The sequence below is a fragment of the Entelurus aequoreus genome, linkage group LG01 (assembly GCF_033978785.1).
Source record: "Entelurus aequoreus isolate RoL-2023_Sb linkage group LG01, RoL_Eaeq_v1.1, whole genome shotgun sequence".
Taxonomy (NCBI): Eukaryota; Metazoa; Chordata; class Actinopteri; order Syngnathiformes; family Syngnathidae; genus Entelurus; species Entelurus aequoreus.
The window spans coordinates 19,968,944-19,990,947 of NC_084731.1; the positions used below are offsets into that span (position 1 = coordinate 19,968,944).

At 39.2% G+C, this 22,004-nt stretch overlaps 1 protein-coding gene across 1 annotated transcript in view; it reads left to right on the forward strand.

Moving 5' to 3' along the window:
- The window catches only part of si:ch211-236h17.3 (carbohydrate sulfotransferase 11), a 62,958-nt gene that overhangs the window by 15,123 nt on the left and 25,831 nt on the right, over positions 1–22,004 (forward strand). The gene's annotated exons all lie outside the window — the stretch shown is intronic.

The window sequence follows — 22,004 nt, forward strand, 5'->3', positions numbered from 1 at the left end:
CATTATTCACCTGTGAATAATATAAATACAGTCTATTATACAGCATTATTCACCTGTGAATAATATAATACAGTCTATTATACAGCATTGTTCGCATGTGAATGATATACATACAGTCTATTATACAGCATTATTCACATGTGAATGATATAAATACAGTCTATTATACAGCATTATTCACATGTGAATAATATAAATACAGTCTATTATACAGCATTATTCACGTGTGAATAATATAAATACAGTCTATTATACAGCATTATTCACATGAAAAAAATAAGAGTTGTAGAAATTATTGGAAACTCAAGACAGCCATGACATTATGTCCTTCACAATGAGATTTCTTAAAAATGAAAGTACATGGCCCTGAAAAAAATCATCCTAGAGAATCTCAATTTCAATGATTTTATTAACTCGGCTGGTAACCCGTCTTTGTCAGTCCAGTGACCCAAAATAAATCACGTTTTCAATACAATTCAATTCATTTGGGATAGCACCTTGAGATGCAGCATATCGTTTTCAAGGGGGTCCCTACGGTCAAAGAATTAGTCAGAGGGGAGGGGCTTAGAAAGGCATGACGGTTAAAAATAATCTGATACTAATCGGTGGCCGATTGATCGGCACGTCCCTACGAAATAGTTACGATAATATCATTTTCCAACAGAAAAGCACACCAAGGGGTTTCTCATTAATTACCAAACTGGTTAGTGGATGATAAGTGCAAGAGAGGTTGCAGCTGGTGGGTCAAAGTGTTGGCACAAAGTCCAGGTCCTCTTGGCCACACACAATGCCCTCATTCAGACATACCTTGCAATATCATGCGCCAAAATAAGCGTATATCTCCCATGCTGGGTAGAGGGTAGATGGAGGTGAGTTAGTTCTGGAGATGTGCAACATGGGGTGAGGGTTATGTGTATGTAGATTTATCCTTGAGAGACCAGTCCATCTGCCAATGAAAAGCATTCCACGCTATCAGACTCACTTTTGTACATTTAAAGTACATTTTTTGTGTCTATTGGAAGCTCCTATAATAAACTTAAGATTTGTATCTTGTTCCAAAAGTCAATATCTCCCAAAGGTAAGAGGCTAAAGAAATGTTGCTGCTAAATGAGAAGTACAGGCAAGAATATTGTTATCAATAGCTACGTGCACATGGACACATTTATTCGGATTAAAAACCTAACCAAAATAACGATGCTTCGTATAAAAAAAACACTTCTTCCTATATTAGGGTTGAAATTGTTTTTACTGTGCATGTTTTTGACGTCCGCTATACTCTATAAATGTAATGGTCTCGGAATGAAGCGATTGTCTTGTTGCTCTCTCCCCTCATTCGACACGTACAGAAGTAACATTACTGTTAAGTTTGTTGCTTTAAAATGAGACTAGCAAAAACGAAAGCACTGTCTGGAGTGTCATGTGTCGATGTAACACTAAAAGAAGGGATTAAGTTGTGGTCTTAACGGGCTGTTTTATTTACGACCTTACAGCTACTCCAAGTGTTAAGTGCTAGCCTCAGACACATACGCAGAATGTCAAAACATGAAGACATGCGGCAACCCATACATTTCACAACATAAAAGGCACATAACAGCCACATTTCAAAAAGAGCGGTAAAACAAAAGTAGTGAACAGAAGGAAAATGTATAAATAAATAAAGTGTAACGTCTGAAAAGCAGAAATGCACAAAGCACTCTCCAAAAGCCGTAGATGTTATAACGCTGTTTATATGAAGGAAAAGCGGACGTGACGACAGGCTGTCCTCACTCAGGTCCGCACGGACCTGGAGGGGGCGTGCCTTAAGTCCGGCTGGAAATCGGGAAAAATTCGGGAGAATGGTTGTCCCAGGAGATTTTCGGGAGAGACACTGAAATTCGGGAGTCTCACGGAAAATTCGGGAGGTTTGGCAAGTATGCGTGTACGTCGACTTTCAAATCAAAACTCAGTGTGGCGCTTGGAATTTTTTTCAAAATGGGGTCCCGTTTTTTGTAACCGTTTTGAAAACAAATGATAAATGTATGCATTATCCTGCTATATCAATCAATCATCAATCAATCAAAGTTTATTTATATAGCCCTAAATCACAAGTGTCTCAAAGGGCTGCACAAGCCACAACGACATATATACATATACATATCTCACATTCTTTATTGTGTTTTGGAAAAAGGTTGTCATAAATGGTACTTTAATTCATAAAAATAAAATATACAAAAGAAAACACATTTTTATGCATATGTAAATGTATTCAGTTATAAACATTCATTCACATTTTTCTTTCCTTAATGAACCTAAACTTTACCGCTGCCGCCCCAAAATCAAAGTTCTCTGGCTGACGTGGACCGCTGACACATCTCATCTCTGCATATTTTACTAGAATACCCTTATGAGCATTACATATATCAAAATCAAGTACCTACTGTACTGTTTACTTGTTGAAATCCCTTTTTAGAGCAAATATCTACCCAAACGACCACTTTGCTACTGCCAAAAATGGATTTGAAGGGTATTTCAACAAGTAAACAGAACAGTAGGTACTTGATTTTGATATATGTAATGCTCACAAGGGTATTCTAGTAAAATATGCAGAGATAAGATGTGTCACCATCAAAATATTACTTGAAATCAATTTTTGGCAGCAGCAAAGTGGTCGTTTGGGTCAAATTTAGCTTTCTAAAGCAGTGGTCCCCAACCTTTTTGTAGCTGGGGACCGGTCAACGCTTGAAAATTTTTGTCATAAAGAAATACAATCATGTGTGCTTACGGACTGTATCCCTGCAGACTGTATTGATTTATATTGATATATAATGTATATATTGTGTTTTTTATGTTGATTTAATAAAAAATAAAAAAATAAAAAAAAATTTTTTTTTTAATTTCTTGGCTGCACAAGAAATAAAAAAAATAAAAAATAAATAAAAAAGTTTTTGTATTGTTTTGTTTGGGGACCACTGTTCTAAAGGGTATGTCAACAAGTAAACAGTACAGTAGGTACTTGATTTTGATATATGTAATGCTCATAAGGGTATTCTGGTAAAATATGCGTGTGTGAATATGCGATGTGTAAATATCAAAATATTACGTCGAATCACTTTTTGTCAGGCAATATTACATTTAATGAACATTTTACATAAATGAATACATCCAAGCACTTTATAAATATTTATTATGTGCACAAAGAAATAACAGTTACAATCTTCCAAACAAGAAAAAAAGGTTTTATTACATCAACATCGGACTAACATGTCAGACCACAGAACACTTTTCCACTTTGCATCAGTCCATCTTAGATGAGCTCGGGCCCAGCGAAGCCGGCGACGTTTCTGGGTGTTGTTGATAAATGGCTTTCGTTTTGCATAGTAGAGATTCAACTTGCCCTTACAGATGTAGCGAGGAATTGTAGTTACTGACAGTGGTTTTCTGAAGTGTTCCTGAGCCCATGTGGTGATATCCCTTACACACTGATGTCGCTTTTTGATGCTGTACCGCCTGAGGGATCGAAGGTCCGTAATATCATCACTTACGTGCAGTGATTTCTCCAGATTCTCTGAACCTTTTGATGAGATTACGGACCATAGATGGTGAAATTACTAAATTCCTTGAAATAGCTGGTTGAGAAATGTTGTTCTTAAACCGTTCGACAATTTGCTCACGCATTTGTTCACAAAGTGGTGACCCTCGCCCCATCCTTGTTTGTGAATGACTGAGCATTTCATGGAAGATGCTTTTATACCCCATCATGGCACCCACCTGTTCCCAATTAGCCTGTTCACCTGTGGGATGTTCCAAATAAGTGTTTGATGAGCATTCCTCAACTTTCTCAGTCTTTTTTGCCACTTGTGCCAGCTTTTTTGAAACATGTTGCAGGCATCAAATTCCAAATGAGCTAATATTTGCAAAAAATAACAGTTTTCCAGTTCGAACGTTAAGTATCTTGTCTTTGCAGTCTATTCTATTGAATTAAGGATTTGCAAATCATTGAATTCTGTTTTTACTTACGAATTACACAACGTGCCAACTTCACTGGTTTTGGGTTTTGTAAATCAACAACTAAAGAAATACTAAATTTAAACAAAACATGATCTGGGCAACGGATCATGACCCAAAGAACATTCCTGGAAAAGTCGATCTTAAAGCTGCCAAAGAATAGTCGTGTATTGATTTGATTAATTCTTGATTTGATTAAATGCATTAAGAACCGCAAAATCTGGGGTCCAAAAAAAGCCTTCGGCGGCTCTTTGGACACACCTGCTGTCTGTGCGGCGTTTTTAGAATGGTGTCCTTGTGTCTTCTTCCCCTCGTAAAAGCAAGAAGGCAAATATATAAGTCTGCAGTAACCTTGATAGGTACAGACGGTTGAAGGTTGCCAATTCCGGCCAAGTAATTGCAGCTCTTGAGGAAAAAGTCGTTTGGATTTGGGGTCAGCCGCGCGTGTGGTTGGACCTTGCCTGGAGGCCGTGGAAGTTTAGAAATATGAACAGCTCAGCACTTCAGCATAATTGGAACACCAGCAGTGCATTGAGCACATTTGCTTAAGGTCTTTTTTTTTGGTTGTGAGTCAGACATGGAATTGGCTGAAAATAGATGTTCATCAGTTTACAAATCCCGTTTCCATATGAGTTGGGAAATTGTGTTAGATGTAAATATAAACGGAATACAATGATTTGCAAATCATTTTCAACCCATATTCAGTTGAATATGCTACAAAGACAACATATTTGATGTTCAAACTGATAACAATTTTTTGCAAATAATCATTAACTTTAGAATTTGATGCCAGCAACACGTGACAAAGAAGTTGGGAAAGGTGGCAATAAATACTGATAAAGTTGAGGAATGCTCATCAAACACTTATTTGGAACATCCCACAGGTGAGCAGGCAAATTGGGAACAGGTGGGTGCCATGATTGGGTATAAAAGTAGATTCCATGAAATGCTCAGTCATTCACAAACAAGGATGGGGCGAGGGTCACCACTTTGTCAACAAATGCCTGAGCAAATTGTTAAGAAAAACCTTTCTCAACCAGCTATTGCAAGGAATTTAGGGATTTCACCATCTACGCTCCGTAATATCATCAAAGGGTTCAGAGAATCTGGAGAAATCACTGCACGTAAGCAGCTAAGCCCGTGACCTTCGATCCCTCAGGATGTACTGCATAAACAAGCGACATCCGTGTGTAAAGGATATCACCACATGGGCTCAGGAACACTTCAGAAACCCACTGTCAGTAACTACAGTTGGTCGCTACATCTGTAAGTGCAAGTTAAAACTCTCCTATGCAAGGCGAAAACCGTTTATCAACAACACCCAGAAACGCCGTCGGCTTCGCTGGGCCTGAGCTCATCTAAGAAGGACTGATACAAAGTGGAAAAGTGTTCTGTGGTCTGACGAGTCCACATTTCAAATTGTTTTCGGACACTGTGGACGTCGTGTCCTCCGGACCAAAGAGGAAAAGAACCATCCGGATTGTTATAGGCGCAAAGTTGAAAAGCCAGCATCTGTGATGGTATGGGGGTGGATTAGTGCCCAAGACATGGGTAACTTACACATCTGTGAAGGCGCCATTAAGGCTGAAAGGTACATACAGGTTTTGGAGCAACATATGTTGCCATCCAAGCAACGTTACCATGGACGCCCCTGCTTATTTCAGCAAGACAATGCCAAGCCACGTGTTACATCAACGTGGCTTCATAGTAAAAGAGTGCGGGTACTAGACTGGCCTGCCTGTAGTCCAGACCTGTCTCCCATTAAAAATGTGTGGCACATTATGAAGCCTAAAATACCACAACGGAGACCCCCGGACTGTTGAACAACTTAAGCTGTACATCAAGCAAGAATGGGAAAGAATTCCACCTGAAAAGCTTAAAAAATGTGTCTCCTCGGTCCCCAAACGTTTACTGAGTGTTGTTAAAAGGAAAGGCCATGTAACACAGTGGTGAACATTCCCTTTCCCAACTACTTTGGCACGTGTTGCAGCCATGAAATTCTAAGTTAATTATTATTTGCAAAAAAAAAATAAAGTTTATGAGTTTGAACATCAAATATCTTGTCTTTGTAGTGCATTCAACTGAATATGGGGTGAAAAGGATTTGCAAATCATTGTATTCCGTTTATATTTACATCTAACACAATTTCCCAACTCATATGGAAACGGGGTTTGTAGTACTAAAATGCGTTCAATCAATATGCTTGTAGGAAGAAAAAAAAAAGAACTCCATTCAAGCAACTTAAAGATGACATATTACAAATGCATATTGGACTGTGAGCCTAGATCTATACATTCTTCAAAGAGTCAATAAACGGACGGTACACCACCCACATGCCCTGCCTTTGCACTAACACCCTTTAAACACACATTAGTGGGCGAAAAGGATCAAGCTTGCCCTTGTACAGTGTGTCTCTCAGTTAAGCTCTTTGGCAGGAAAGGCCAAAGGAGGGGCTGGGGGGGCGGCCCTCTTTTTCGCAGTGGGACGTAAACACAGAGGTCCGTTTATGACCCGCACACACGTCGGCTTCTCTATATTTGTGCGTCGCCGAATTCTGAACAGGAATGAAGAGGAAAGGGCTTTGCCGGTTTGGGTCTAGCCGGGGTCAAAGCAATAGGAATATTCCTTCCTTCAAACGCTCTCTGGGTGGATCTCTGTGGCAAATATGCTGTGATGTTCAAGTTAAAGTACCAATGATTGTCACACACACACTAGGTGTGGCGAAATTATTCTCTGCATTTGACCCATCACCTTTGATCACCCCCTGGGAGGTGAGGGGAGCAGTGAGCAGCAGTGGTGGCCGCGCCCGGGAATCATTTTTGGTGATTTAACCCCCAATTCCAACCCTTGACGCTGAGTGCCAAGCAGGGAGGTAATGGGTCCCATTTTTATTGTCTTTGGTATGACTCGGCCGGGGTTTGAACTCACAACCTACTGATCTCAGGGCGGACACTCTAACCACTAGGCCACTGAGTAGGTCAAATGATATCATTTTATGTGATTTTTGTATGAGCCCCTCCTTTTGCAGTATATTTGATTGGTATTTATTTTTGTAATCAGCCTGACCTAAACCTTAAAAAATAATCCTCGTGATTAACACATGTTTTCATATCATTTGACAAGGTTTATCTTGTTAAATTGTAAGTAGGTTGGATATAAATACTGAATATGATTCAAACCAAGAGTAAGATTACTAATTCACTTAACCTTTTTGACCTAGGGGCCCAACTTTTCCACTAGAGGCCCACTAAAATAATAACACTGAATTAGTAATCTTACTCTTGGTTTGAATCATATTCAGTATTTATATCCAACCTACTTACAGTTTAACAAGATAAACCTTGTCAAATGATATGAAAACATGTGTTAATCACGAGGATTATTTTTTAAGGCTTAGGTCAGGCTGATTACGAAAATAAATACCAATCAAATATACTGCAAAAGGAGGGGCTCATAAAAAAATTACATAAATTATATATATACATATATATTAGAGATGTCCGATAATGGCTTTTTTGACGATATTCCGATATTGTCCAACTCTTAATTACTGATTCCGATATCAACCGATACCGATATATACAGCCGTGGAATTAACACATTATTATGCCTAATTTTGTTGTGATGCCCCGCTGGATGCATTAAACCAGTGGTCCCCAACCTTTTTGTAGCTGGGGACCGGTCAACGCTTGAAAATTTGTCCCACGGACCGGGGGGAGGGGAGGGGTGGATTTTTTTTTTTCTTTTCATAAAGAAATACAATCATGTGTGCTTACGGACTGTATCCCTGCAGACTGTATTGATCTATATTGATATATAATGTATATATTGTGTTTTTTATGTTGATTTAAAGGCCTACTGAAATGATTTTTTTTTATTTAAACGGGAATAGCAGTTTCATTCTATGTGTCATACTTGATCATTTCGCGATATTGCCATATTTTTGCTGAAAGGATTTAGTAGAGAAAATCGACGATAAAGTTCGCAACTTTTGCTCGCTGATAAAAAAAAGCCTTGCCTGTACCGGAAGTAGCGTGACGTCACAGGAGCTAGGATTCCTCACAATTCCCCATTGTTTACAATGGAGCGAGAGAGATTCGGACCGAGAAAGTGACGATTACCCCATTAATTTGAGCGAGGATGAAAGATTCGTAGATGAGGAACGTTACAGTGAAGGATTTGAGAGGCAGTGATGGACGTATCTTTTTTCGCTCTGACCGTAACTTAGGTACAAGCTGGCTCATTGGATTCCACACTCTCTCCTTTTTCTATTGTGGATCACGGATTTGTATTTTAAACCACCTCGGATACTATATCCTCTTGAAAATGAGAGTCGAGAACGCGAAATGGACATTCAGTGCCTTTTATCTCCACGACAATACATCGGCGAAATGCTTTAGCTACGAGCTAACGTGATAGCATCGTGCTTTAACTGCATATAGAAACAAAAAAAATAAACCCCTGACTGGAAGGATAGATAGAAAATCAACAATACTATTAAACCGTGGACATGTAAATACGGTTAATGCTTTCCAGGCTGGCGAAGCTTAACAATGCTGTGCTAACGACGCCATTGAAGCTAACTTAGCAACCGGACCGCACAGAGCTATGCTAAAAACATTAGCTCTCCACCTACGCCAGCCAGCCCTCATTTGTTCATCAACACCCGTGCTCACCTGCGTTCCAGCGTTCGGCAGAAGGACGAAGGACTTCATCCGATGCGTTTGGCGGCCCGGAGACGTAGGAAGTCAAGGTGAGGTATGCGGCTAGCGCGGCTAGCGCGGCTAGCGCGGCTAGCGCTCCAACAAAGTCCTCCTGGTTGTGTTGCTGTAGTCCGCTGCTAATACACCGATCCCACCTACAACTGTCTTCTTTGCAGCCTTCATTGTTCATTAAACAAATTGCAAAAGATGTCCAGAATACTGTGGAATTATGAAATGACAACAGAGCTTTTTGTATAGGATTCTACGGGGTACCATAACTTCCGTTTTACTGACTTCGTCACGCGCATACGTCATCATACCGCGACGTTTCAGCCGGATATTTCGCGGGAAATTTTAAATGTCACTTTATAAGTTAACCCGGCCGTATTGGCATGTGTTGCAATGTTAAGATTTCATCATTGATATATAAACTATCAGACTGCATGGTCGGTAGTGGTGGGTTTCAGTAGGCCTTTAATTAAAAAAAAAACAAAAAAAAAACTTTATTTTTTATTTTTTTTAAATTTCTTGCGCGTCCCGGTACCAATCGGTCCGCGGACCGGTACAGGGCCGCGGCCCGGGGGTTGGAGACCACTGCATTAAACAATGTAACAAGGTTTTCCAAAATAAATCAACTCAAGTTATGAAAAAAAATGCCAACATGGCACTGCCATATTTATTATTGAAGTCACAAAGTGCATTTTATTTTTTTTTAACATGCCTCAAAACAGCAGCTTGGAATTTGGGACATGCTCTCCCTGAGAGAGCATGAGGAGGTTGAGGTGGGCGGGGTTGGGGGAGGTGGGGTAGGGGGTAGCGGGGCGTGTATATTGTAGCGTCCCGGAAGAGTTAGTGCTGCAAGGGGTTCTGGGTATTTGTTCTGTTGTGTTTATGTTGTGTTACGGTGCGGATGTTCTTCCGAAATGTGTTTGTCATTCTTGTTTGGTGTGGGTTCACAGTGTGGCACATAATTGTAACAGTGTTGAAGTTGTTTATACGGCCACCCTTAGTGTGACCTGTATGGCTGTTGACCAAGTATGCGTTGCATTCACTTGTGTGTGTGAAAAGCCGTAGATATCATGTGACTGGGCCGGCACGCAAAGGCAGTGCCTTTAATGTTTATTGCCGCTCTGTACTTCTCCCTACGTCCGTGTACCGCTCCGTACAGCGGCATGTTAAAAAGTCATAAATTAAACTTTTTGAAAAACCGATACCGATAATTTCCGATATTACATTTTAAAGCATTTATCGGCCGATAATATCGGCAGTCCGATATTATCGGACATCTCTAGTATTTATGTCTAACCTACTTACAGTTTAACAAGATAAACCTTGTCAAATGATATGAAAACATGTGTTAATCACGGGGGTTATTTTTTTAAGGCTTAGGTCAGGCTGATTACAAAAATAAATACCAATCAAATATACTGCAAAAGGAGGGGCTCATAAAAAAATTACATAAAATTATATATATATACATATATATATACATATATATATGTATACATATTAGGGCTGCAACTAACGATTAATTTGATAATCGATTAATCTGTCGATTATTACTTCGATTAATCGATTAATAATCGGATAAAAGAGACAAACTAAATTTCTATCCTATCCAGTATTTTATTGAAAAAAAAACAGCATACTGGCACCATACTTATTTTGATTATTGTTTCTCAGCTGTTTGTAAATGTTGCAGTTTATAAATAAAGGTTTATTTAAAAAAAACAAAAAACAAAAAATTTAAAAAAAAAAAACAACCTCTGCGCATGCGCATAGCATAGATCCCACGAATCGATGACTAAAGTAATCGGCAACTATTTTAATAATCGATTTTAATTGATTTAATCGATTAGTTGTTGCAGCCCTAATACATATACAGTACAGGCCAAAAGTTTGGACACACCTTCTCATTTCAATGTGTTTTCTTTATTTTCATGACTATTTACATTGTAGATTGTCACTGAAGGCATCAAAACTATGAATGAACACATGTGGAGTTATGTACTTAACAAAAAAAGGTGAAAAATGTGAATGATAAATGACACAATATGTTACTGCATACGTCGGCAGACTAATTAGGAGCCTTTGTTTGTTTACTTACTACTAAAAGCCAAGTTGTCTTGTATGTTCACTATTTTATTTAAGGACAAAATTGTTCTTTGATTGCAATAAGAAACACATGTTTAATGTACCGTAATATTTTATTGTTAAAATAAATCCCTTTATTTAGAAAAGTACCGAAAAGTATCAGAATACATTTTGGTACAGGTACCAAAATATTGGTATCGGGACAACCCTACTCTTGTTATCTCCTCGGAGTTTACACACAGCGTCTTCTTCTCTGGTATGATTTATAGCGCCAAATAATTTACTCCTTCGTTTTGAGTGGCGTGGACATGAATATTTCTTTTTACAATCCAGTCGGGAGCTTGTTGGCTTTACCACGACCGTGTCAAGCTGCTTGGCACCATTAACCGGCCCAATCTCAACACAGTGTGAAAAAACCCAGTATCAGCACCTCATAAACTGACATGTTCCAGTCCAGTTGTCACAATCCTGCTGCGTTCTTAAGTACGCCGTGTTGAATACAAACAATAAACCTTACGGTCTGTTGTAAGAATGACTTTATCCCATTGAAACAAATAAGTATATTTATAAAATGGTATTTTCCAAGTGTTCTGCAGTACAACCGCATGAATGGATGGTGAAACAAGGTATAATAAGACAAAGCATGCAGTTGAAACAGATGTTTAAGACTTGGAAATAGACCCATTGCCCTGCAGCTTGTGGCACCTGGACTGAATCCTGTCCTGCAGGAAGTGCTTCATCTCTTTTTATTGAGGAAGAGTATGAATAATTTCATGAGGCAACTTCTTTTTTTTTTTTTTTTGCAGGATTATCCGTCTGAAACGGATTTGAATAAGTAGGCTGTCATCAAGAATCTCCTTTTTAGATGTGGAAATAATTGGTCACAAAATTGCTCCGAGCTGCCAGGAGATTTTTGTGTAATCTGGGCCATCTGTGTGATAATGCCTTTGCATTTTGATCAGGCAAGAAGGGAAATGGCGGTAGCTCCCTTCGTTTTAAAACTTTGCATTTGTGCATCTTCATTCAGGTGGCGTGTCTTTCTGTCAAGTCTTCTTCAAATATTAATATTCAACATTGCACAGCTGGAAATTGTTTTGTATTTAGCTGGAAGCTATCTTTGCAGATGTTGTGTGTCCTTGCCCAGGAGCAGGTGTTGTTTATAATTGCTTCTGCACTTACAATGCATCTTAAGGAATCTGTTTTTTTACTTTAAATCAGTGTTGTTTTCCCACAATACAAAATGTAATATCACAATTTCAGGCATGTACATGCACAACACGCCATACCGCCGATATCAGGTCTTTATGCTCTAATATAGATCCTCAAATCAAAATATTGATACTTCAGTTCAGGATGTCCAAACTTTTTCCACCAAGGGCCATATACTGAAAAGTCAAAGTATGCCGGGGCCAAATTGATATTTTTTTTATTTAAAAAAATGCAAAAATGTTGTGTCAGGTACGTATTATAGGTGACTAAGTATATTTTCATTAATTATTCATTAGTACATTTCAGCTTTTTCCCAATAGATACCAATATTTTTGGTCTTTTTTTCTTACATTTGACAAATTCTGCCTGTATGAAAATAATGTTCAGTTACACATTTAACAGTGTTTATTATGGTTGTTTTAATTTTTCAAATGAATTCATAAGTTAATATTATAAATTTTTTTGATTAACTAACTAAACTTTTTTTTATATATTAAGTATGTTTTATTTTTATTTTGAGAATATCTAATATTTTAAATCAGGGGTCTCTAAACTTTTTCCACCATGGGCCGCATAGTGAAAAGTCAAACTATGCGGGGGCCACATTGATATTTTTTTATTTAAGAAAATGCTAAAAACAGTTAATGCGTCAGCTTTGTAGAATAGGTGACTAAGTATATTATTATTAATTATTAGTTTAAACGTTTTTCTTTTTTTTCATACATTTTTGGATTTTTTTTTCTCATGTAAGAATAGAATAAAAACAATAATAATTACATTTTTTGTCAAATTCTACCTGTATAAAAATGTTTAATTAATAATTTATTTATTTTTTGTTTATATTTAAATATAACTCAACTTTTCTTATATTTCAAATATGTTTTATTTTTATTTTTATTTTCTAACATTTTAAATCAGGGGTCTCTAAACCTTTTCCACCATGGGCCACATACTGAAAAGTAAAGTATTGGCGGTTTATTTTGATATTTAAATTATTTTTTTAATTGCTAAAAACATACACATACAACACATACAAAAGAGGCCTAGGTCGTATATGAAAAATTCAAAATTGCACTGTTCACAATGACAAAATCAGATATAGGTCGCATACGGGCAGAAAAATCGGAATTGTCCTGCAGTGTGAAAGAGGCCTTAGTCTCATATTAATAATATAATTATTAATGCATTTATTTATTACTTTTTCTATATTTATTATTTTGTAGTGTTAATATAATGTTATTATTTGATCACTGTTATTTCCACCTTCTGTAAGGCATGTCTGTGATTTTTTAGATTTTTTTGTTGTGAAATTAATCAATGCATGATAATCGTGATTATCGTAAAACCGGGATTATTACTCAGACTATAATCATACAGCCAAAATCTATTGTTGTTGTTTCCCATGGACTGAGAGGCTGGTAGACATCCACCGAGATGGCAAAAAAGTCGTAGTTGTGAGGATTGCGATTGAATCCTCATCTAAACGAAATTATGTGGGCGTCATCGGTCGGCATCCCAGCGAGAGTGGAAATTGTACGTTGTTTGTTTTATTATGTTTTATTATGGTTAGTTTGTATGTTTAGCACCTAGCAATGCTACTGATACTATAGTGTTTCAATAAAGCTACATCTGTTTAGCACACGGCTTCTAAAACTTATTGCTCATCCTCTTTGTGTTCGGGCTCAAACATATAGGATTCTGGATCACAATTTTCCCCAAAGTAATCGTTGTTGGCTCTCACCAAGTCTGCTTGATTCGCACTGTTGTTGATGGGGAAGGGATCTGTGGTTGTTAACGCCACGTCACGGATTACGTGACTGGCTTCCTCATTAACTCTCGGTCTGTCTCGGTAATTGCCGTAAGGTTGATACTATTTTGATCGTATCTATTTACTCGCAAACCTTGTAAGTCTTTTGGTGTCATAAATCAGATATATATGATAATAGCTTCAATATAGAGGCGACTTGTTTTTCCCCTCTACTGCTACTTTTAAGCGCATACATTTTGCACAGTTATGGCAAAACTGCATAATTGTGATCAGAATTCTGGTGTCTGTGAATGTGTTGCTGGTGTGAAGGCTAAAACGTGTGTGTGAGTTTGTGGAATTGAGCCCTGCTGTTAGCGCATTAATGAGGGTAATAAAGTTGAAAAAGTCAGATGAGCGTTCAGTGACTTCAATCATCGGCAGTCACTCGAACGAGTATGACGATCCTCCTGGTAGGGGTGTATCCCTTTATGGAGGATGCCTGTGCGTGACCTTGTTTAACGTGGGGAGACTGGTGCACAGACAGTCACCACACGATCCTTGACAGAGTCGGGTCAGGGTCCAGTGGCATGGAGTCCAAGACGACTGGGGACCCTTTTCTGCTGCAGCCTTCTTCCGCCATCGCGGCCGTTGTGGTAGTTCTTAAATCTACCGTCTTCCGCCTGCTCCGCCGTTGAGGTCTTCACCGTATCCCTGGCTAGGGGGCAATCAGGTACTAGGCCTTTGCCAAGGGCCACCTGGGGTAACCATATCTAAAGGGGTTAACCTCCTAGTGCCCCAAGACCCCATAGAGGAGCCTCCACTGCCGGATGCACTTTAACGTCATGCCCAGGACAAAGTGACTTCAAAGGGGGAGCACAGGGTGTGTTGTTCCACTGCGGCCCAACTAGACAGTCATTGGATCAATGGTCAACTTTGTCTCTTCCCTCGCATGCTGAGCGTCTCTGGTAGTGTATGGCCTGGACGCTGAGTTTCAGCTTGACGATTGAATGATCTGTCTGAGGCTCAATCGCTTTTTGATTGACAGCAAAATGAGCGAATCTGTGATCTTGAAATATAAACCACTGCCAGAGCATTTTCAAGTTTCATTCAGTTGTCCTAAGTTAATATGGAGAATATTACAATCTTCTCAGTGAAATTTCCTTTTTAAAATCTACCATCTTGATATCTTTTTATCTGTTATTGGGGGATGGCGTAGCCCGGTTGCCAGCAGGGTTCCTGGTTCGATCCCCGGCTTCATCCATCCTAGTCACGTCCGTCGTGTCCTTGGGCAAGACACTTCACCGTTGATCCTGACGGGTCGTGGTTAGGGCAGCTCCCGTCAGTGTGTGAATGTGTGTGTGAATGTGGAAATAGTGTCAGAGCGCTTTGAGTACCTTTTAAAGGTAGAAAAGTGCGATACAAGGATAACCCATTTACTGTACTCGTGTTTGTTGAGTTGCTGAAAATAAGCTTCCCCTCCTTGAAAGACCAGCTGTCCTAAACTGGTCGGGATGCTGCATGACTTATAAGACATTACCTGCACAATAGGCCCTTTTGAACCAAAAGTTCCAGGAACTTTAAGTTACTTGAACGATAGGTGGAAATCTTTTGATTAGGATTACAATTCAGGGGCTACGATTCATTTATAAATCAATTGTTTATACATTTATTATATTGTTTATTGTTGATATATCATATATTATTATATATTCTAAATTTATTACTTGTAATTGTTTATTTACTTTTAATCATTAATATTATTAATAATATAAGTAGTATGCCTACAAGGCTCCTCCTTATGGCCCCAGTTCCGTTTTTTGGATTAGTGCACACAGCATAGATATATATATATACAGTATATATATATGAAAGACAAGATACATGAGAAATGTAGTAACCTGCTAAGTGAAAAAAATAAATAAAAGACCCTACTTGTTATTGTTTTTGTGCCTTCCAAAAGACACTCTGGCCCTAGTTGCCATAAACTTGCAGCTCAAAGTATATCTATGGCTGGCTGGCTGACGTGTTGTTGTACTGCATGGATATTATTGTCTCCTGACTATGTTTTGTTTTAGTTAAAGACTCCCTTAATTCTGTTTCAGCACCCCTGGGTTTGTGTGTTATTATTTGTATTATTATTTTCACCTGCCTCTGATTAGGGTTCGGGACGCTCACCTGCTCCAGGGCACTAATCAGAGAGCTATTTATTCCTGCTTTTCGCCACACTCTGTCTGTCTTGTTTGCTCAATGCAACAAGTTACATGTGTTTACCTTTGGATTCTTGGGCTAAGCTTTGCCTTTTGTTTGCTTGTTTGCCATGCTAAGCTTTTCCTTTAGCTGACCATAGCTTCTCGTGCTATCGGCACGCTTCCTATGTTTTCGTATTCCTGCCTGACTGATTTATGGTAAATAAATCATTGTCTTACCTGCACCCTGCCTCCGGAGTTCCGTCTGCATCCTGGAGACTTGTGAGGTTTGCATTTCCACCGCATTACCCACGTCAGGGGAATTCGTTTCTGGTAAAACTTTGTATACCCGGGTAGTTTTTGGTGGGACTGCAGGGGGGAATTTCTATGACCAGGGTAAATTGGATTTCCTATAAAAGTACCTGAAGTAGAAAAGGGCCTCATGTCACCTTTAGGCACTTATTACAGGTGCCTAAGGATGCATTACTTTATCACTGAAATGAGGCACCATTTTCTACTTAGTTTTTCCGTCTGGGTACTGCCTTTTACGTCAACACTGGCACTATTATGGAACAGAGTTTCGGTACCCATCCTTGACTTTAAATAAGGCCCGATAAAATCAGTTTTTTTTCTCCAAAATTCAGTTTTTTACATTTTAATCTCTTTAGATTCCTTTTTTTTTTAAACTTCTACACTTATTGTGCTACAAATATGACCTAATAACGTTTTCGTTAAAGGCCTACTGAAATGAGATTTTCTTATTTAAACGGGGATAGCAGATCCATTCTATGTGTCATACTTGATCATTTCGCGATATTGCCATATTTTTGCTGAAAGGATATAGTAGAGAACATCGACGATAAAGTTCGCAGCTTTTGGTCGCTGATAAAAAAGCCTTGCCTGTACCGGAAGTAGCGTGACGTCACAGGTTGTGGAGCGCCTCACATCTGCACATTGTTTACAATCATGGCCACAAGCAGCGACAGCGATTCAGACCGAGAAAGCGACAATTTCCCCATTAATTTGAGCAAGGATGAAAGATTCGTGGATGAGGAAAGTGAGAGTGAAGGATTAGAGGGCAGTGGAAGCGATTCAGATAGGGAAGATGCTGTTAGAGGCGGGTGGGACCAGATATTCAGCTGGGATTGACTAAAACAGTAAATAAACACAAGACATATACAGTATATACTCTATAAGCCACAACACAACCAGGCTTATATTTAATATGCCACAAATTAATCCCACATAACAAACACCTCCCCCCTCCCGTCCATATAACCCGCCAATACAAATCAAACACTCGCACAACACACTCAATCCCACAGCCCAAAGTACCGTTCACCTCCCCAAAGTTCATACAGCACATATATTTCCCCAAAGTTACGTATGTGACATGCACATAGCGGCACGCACGTATGGGCAAGCGATTAAATGTTTGGAAGCCGCAGCTGCGTACTCACGGTAGTGCGTATCCAACTCCAAGTCCTCCTGGTAAGAGTCTCTGTTGTCCCATCTCCACAAGCATGCGTATCCAACTCAAAGTCCTCCTGGTAAGAGTCTATGTTGTCCCAGTTCTCCAAAGGCCAATGGTAAAGCTGGACTGTCATCGTTCGGGAATGTAAACAATGAAACAACGGCTACGACGTAGCCGCTACGTGTTTGTGTTGCTGCAGCCGGCCGCTAATACACCGCTTCCCACCTACAGCTTTCTTCTTTGCTATCTCCAGTGTTCATTAAACAAATTGCAAAAGATTCACCAACACAGATGTCCAGAATACTGTGGAATTTTGCGATGAAAACAGACGACTTAATAGCTGGCCACAATGGTGTCCCAAAATGTCCGCTACAATCCGTGACGTCACGTGCAAACGTCATCATACCGAGAAGTTTTCAGCAGGATATTTCACGGGAAATTTAAAATTGCACTTTGCTAATTTAACCCGGCCGTATTGGCATGTGTTGCAATGTTAAGATTTCATCATTGATATATAAACTATCAGACTGCGTGGTCGGTAGTAGTGGGTTTCAGTAGGCCTTTAAATTAATGCAACAATCGTTGTGCAATACATCATTGGCCAATTTTTACCTGTATTGTAGCACATCATACATTTAGCGTGAGTACTTTACTGTACCGCATTTTTCAGACTATAAGGCGCACTTAAAATCCTTTCATTTTCTCAAAAATCGACAGTGCGCCTCATAACCCGGTGCGGCATGATTTTTATGTTTAAGTTTCAAGTTTATTCACAATACCATATTATGATTACAACAGTAGTGAATATCCATTTAAGGATGGTGGTAAGTGAAAGGGTCCCCCAGATAGAAGAAGCTAGAAGAAGCTTTTGGCAGGGGGTCCATAGGTCGGTATATGCATGGAATGCTGAAACATTGTGGCAAGCACAAAAACGCGATATGATAAACACAAAATAGGAGCACAAAAGCAAGCATACACATACATACATACATTCATTCACGCACAACCCAACAGTAGTCTACCCCGAAGCCACATGTGACAATGCTAATCCTCTAAATGAGCACTAGCCATTCACATGAGGCATTAGAGATAGGTGGTTAATAGGTATAATTTCAGTTTCTTTTTGAAGTTGGAGAATGAATTCAGCATCCTGAGGCTCTCATCAAGCCGGTTCCAGATCTTTGGTCCCCTGCATACAACACTTCGAGCAGTACAAGCCAGTAGACGATGTTTACCTGATATCAGGTCAAAGTTACGAGTGTTGTGGGCATGCTGGGGACGATAGATAGGAACCAAGCTACAGAGCCTGAGATTCAGCCTGTGGATGACTTGATAGGTTAGACAAGCATTGTCATAAATATTGAACTCTGTCAGTCTTAAGAGTAGGGATGACGTTTGATAAGAAATTATCGAGTTCGAGCCCATTATCGAATCCTCTTATCGAATCCTCTTATCGAATCCTCTTATCGAATCCTCTTATCGAATCCTCTTATCGAACCGATTCCTTATCGATTCTCTTATCGAATCCAGATAGGTTGTTGTATATGGAAAAAACACAATATTTGGTTTAACAAAAGCTCACTTTTATTTTATAAGAAAAAAATAAAATAAAATAAATAAATAAATATTCACTGTTACCCCCCTAAAAAAAAATATTGACTGTTGTTACCCAAAGTATATTAAGTGGGATTTTTCAGAAAAACAAATATATACAGTAACACAAAAACAACCTGTCTCTGTGATCACTATAGGTGAATAGCCATGCCTTGAGGCGTTTTTTCCGGTCCATTATTTTTGCTGCTTGTGAGCTACGTCATTTCCTGTGATGTTCCACAGGGCATTTCTTGTGGGACGGGATTCGTTCCCAGGGATTCGAATAAAGAACCAACTCTTTTCCTTTACTATAGTGGCCTCAATAACGGGAACCGGTTCTCAAAAAAGGGATTCGAGTGCATGGAATCGGTTCTTTTCTTATCGAATGGTTCTTTTCTTATCGAACACCTGGGAGAACCGGTTTCGAACATCATCCCTACTTAAGAGATGATAATTATGGAATAGATGTCGAATGGGGGCATTAAACTTGGACCATGACAGGGCCCGTATGATTTTCTTTTGCATGGATTCTAATTTGTGAAGGTAGCTAGGGAAGGTGTTACACCAGATGACATTACAGTAGTTTAGATGTGGTTCAAAGAGAGTTTTGTATAGAGTAAGTAGAGCATAAAGAGGAAGATGACGAAAGTGAAAGAACAGGCCAACATATTTGGATAATTTGTTGATGATGATTCTGGTTGTGCTTACCAACCTCAAAGCTTTTTTATTTGGTACATGGCGAAATGACAAGTGTGACCAGTGGATGGCAGTCACACATAAGAGATACGTGTAAACTGCAAGATGACGCCAGTAAACGACACCAACACTTTAAATGTTCCATTGAGAATATAGAACGTTACACACGGCGCTCAAAAATCTGTCAAAATGTTTTTAGTACGACTTCGGTAAGCTATGAAACCGCACCGTTTGATGGAGTTTCGGCGCAATAAACATACGAGTGGTGTGTGTATAAGGACCGCAAAATGAATAGAATTGAATAGAATATGTCTTTATTGTCATTGAACATTGTACAACAAAGTTGCAAGCAAACTAATTTAGTGTAAATTCATAATAACACATAAAAAGCGTAAGAACATGGTACTCAGATAAATAGATAAAAATACATAAAATACATAAAAATACCAGGCACACAGCTCACATGCACAGTCATTCTTTTTTATGCCTTGTGTTCAGCGACACTATTGCTCTCGGGTAAAAAGTGTTCTTAAATCTGTTTGTCTGGCATTTTATTATGCTGCATCTCCTGCCCGAGGGCAGCAGTTCAAAAAGTTTATGTCCGGGGTGAGATGGGTCCCTAATGATGTTTTGGGCCTTTTTGAGGCATCCGGCACTGTACAGTTCATCTAGGGAGGGAGAGATGGCATCTATTAGCAGACATTATCTGGCATTTGTTTGATAATATTATGCAGAACCAACTTTTCTTGCTTCTCCTTGTGGTATCTGCTGATGTGTATTTGGGATCTGCGTAAGTACTGAAAATTGAGCGCATCCGCCATTGTAGTCTGTGGTGACACCGTAGTCGATAAGTTTCTTCTTTTTCTCTAGACTAGACTTATATTCCGCTGTTGCCATTTGTAATATAAAATAGCGTAAGTTCTTACTTATATCTGTCAGTAGACTAGCTATCAAAGCGCTGAAAACTGTAGTGAGTTTACATTATTCACCCACGGAACTTTAGTTATTAGAGAGTTCCGGTCGGATGTTTTTTCACGGAACACGTTGATGTTGCATTATTGAGCCACGGATGAGGGGATGCTGCTCCGTTATTGATTGAAGTAAAGTCTGAATGTCATTAAAACAGTTAGCTTCATCATTTGACACTTCTTCCACACCCATCCTTGCATGCTACACTGCTACAACAAAGCAGCAGTCGACCTCCAGGGCCCCAACTCCCCCCCTCTGTTGCGAGTTGTCGTGATTCAATGTAACATGTTTATGTGTGCATGGCATGGAGGTTTTTTCCCACTCCAGACTAGGCCCCCTTAGGAGCCCAGTCTAGATTGTATTTTTTTACTCATCTTCTTCCCCAGCTTTTTACCTTTTTCCCACCTTTTACGGAGCGCCTCGTGGCGACCCATCAGCGTTCCTGTTCTGTAACCCTGTACACTGGTTGTATGTCTAATCTTGAACGGGTTTGTGCTGAAAACATAGTTTTGCTGTACTTGTTGCAATGACAATAAAGACCTATAAAGACCTATAAAGATAAAGACCTATATAAAGATGACGGGGAGAAGATGCTGTCGAAGGTGTGCCACGTAAATAAGACCGCCCACAAACGGCGCATCCTGAAGAGACGCTCAGAAAGCTACTTGAAGATGATCTGTAAAACTTAATCTATGCACATTTTGACCAAAGAACCACCATTACATGTTATGTAGACCACAATGAAGTGTTTTAAATTCAGAAAAAAATCACAATGTAACCCCTTTAATGCGCCTTATAATCCGGTGCGCCTTTTGTATGGAAATAGACCTGAATAGACCCCGCTCATCGGCCGTGCGCCTTTTAATCCGGTGCGCCCTATGGTCCGAAAAATACGGTAAGTGTTCCAGGGACGAATGAGTTGTACTGGGAAAAATGTTCCTTCTCATGATGACAGCATCTCAGTCACATTTATGCCAATTTCTGTGATGGATTCCGTTTTTATTGACCAATTTCGTGATTAAAGAGTAAACCGAACAGACTCCAAAACCTCAGTTGCTTGTTAAATATTTTGTCCTAAAAACCAGCGTCCTGTAATGCTCCTATAATCCGTCCTTCCATTGCAAGACTCTGGTTCTCAGAGTGTCTGCCAACATATTTTCAGACATCATTACAACAACCCGACATTAAAACACAAGTACATTGAAACAGCACATCTGCATTTTTACTATCCAATTGTTTCAAATATTTTGACATATAGTGTAGATTATATCCCATGGATTTGATTGGACGGTAAGTGTCTTGTCAGCCTGAAATCATCTCAGTTGACTTTCTGTGTAACATTTTTGGGT